Genomic DNA, 285 nt, shown 5'->3' on the forward strand with positions numbered 1-285 from the left:
AAAAATGTTCCTGCATATCAGACAGATCTATAATTATAAAATGTATTAAAATTCTGCAACACTGTTTTAAAAAAGTCAGTTTCTTTTAGACTAGTGAAATATCTCTTGTGGGACTTTCCAGGGTACAAGCCCTCAGCCAACTCTGGTCTGGCTTTCCCAGTCAGCTAAGCTTCCGTGTCTTACTTCTGCATTTTACTTGCTGTTTCCCTTCCCCTCTGAGAAGGCATCGAAACCAACACTTCTTTAATGGTTTAGATGAACTTTATAAATAATCCATCCCCCCCC

The 285-nt window shown here is 38.9% G+C and overlaps 1 protein-coding gene across 3 annotated transcripts in view; it reads right to left on the bottom strand.

Moving 5' to 3' along the window:
- NUBP1 (nucleotide binding protein 1) overlaps nucleotides 1-285 on the bottom strand; it is a 23,703-nt gene that overhangs the window by 13,319 nt on the left and 10,099 nt on the right. The window lies entirely within an intron of this gene.

The sequence above is a fragment of the Myotis davidii genome, unplaced genomic scaffold (assembly GCF_000327345.1).
Source record: "Myotis davidii unplaced genomic scaffold, ASM32734v1 scaffold209, whole genome shotgun sequence".
Taxonomy (NCBI): Eukaryota; Metazoa; Chordata; class Mammalia; order Chiroptera; family Vespertilionidae; genus Myotis; species Myotis davidii.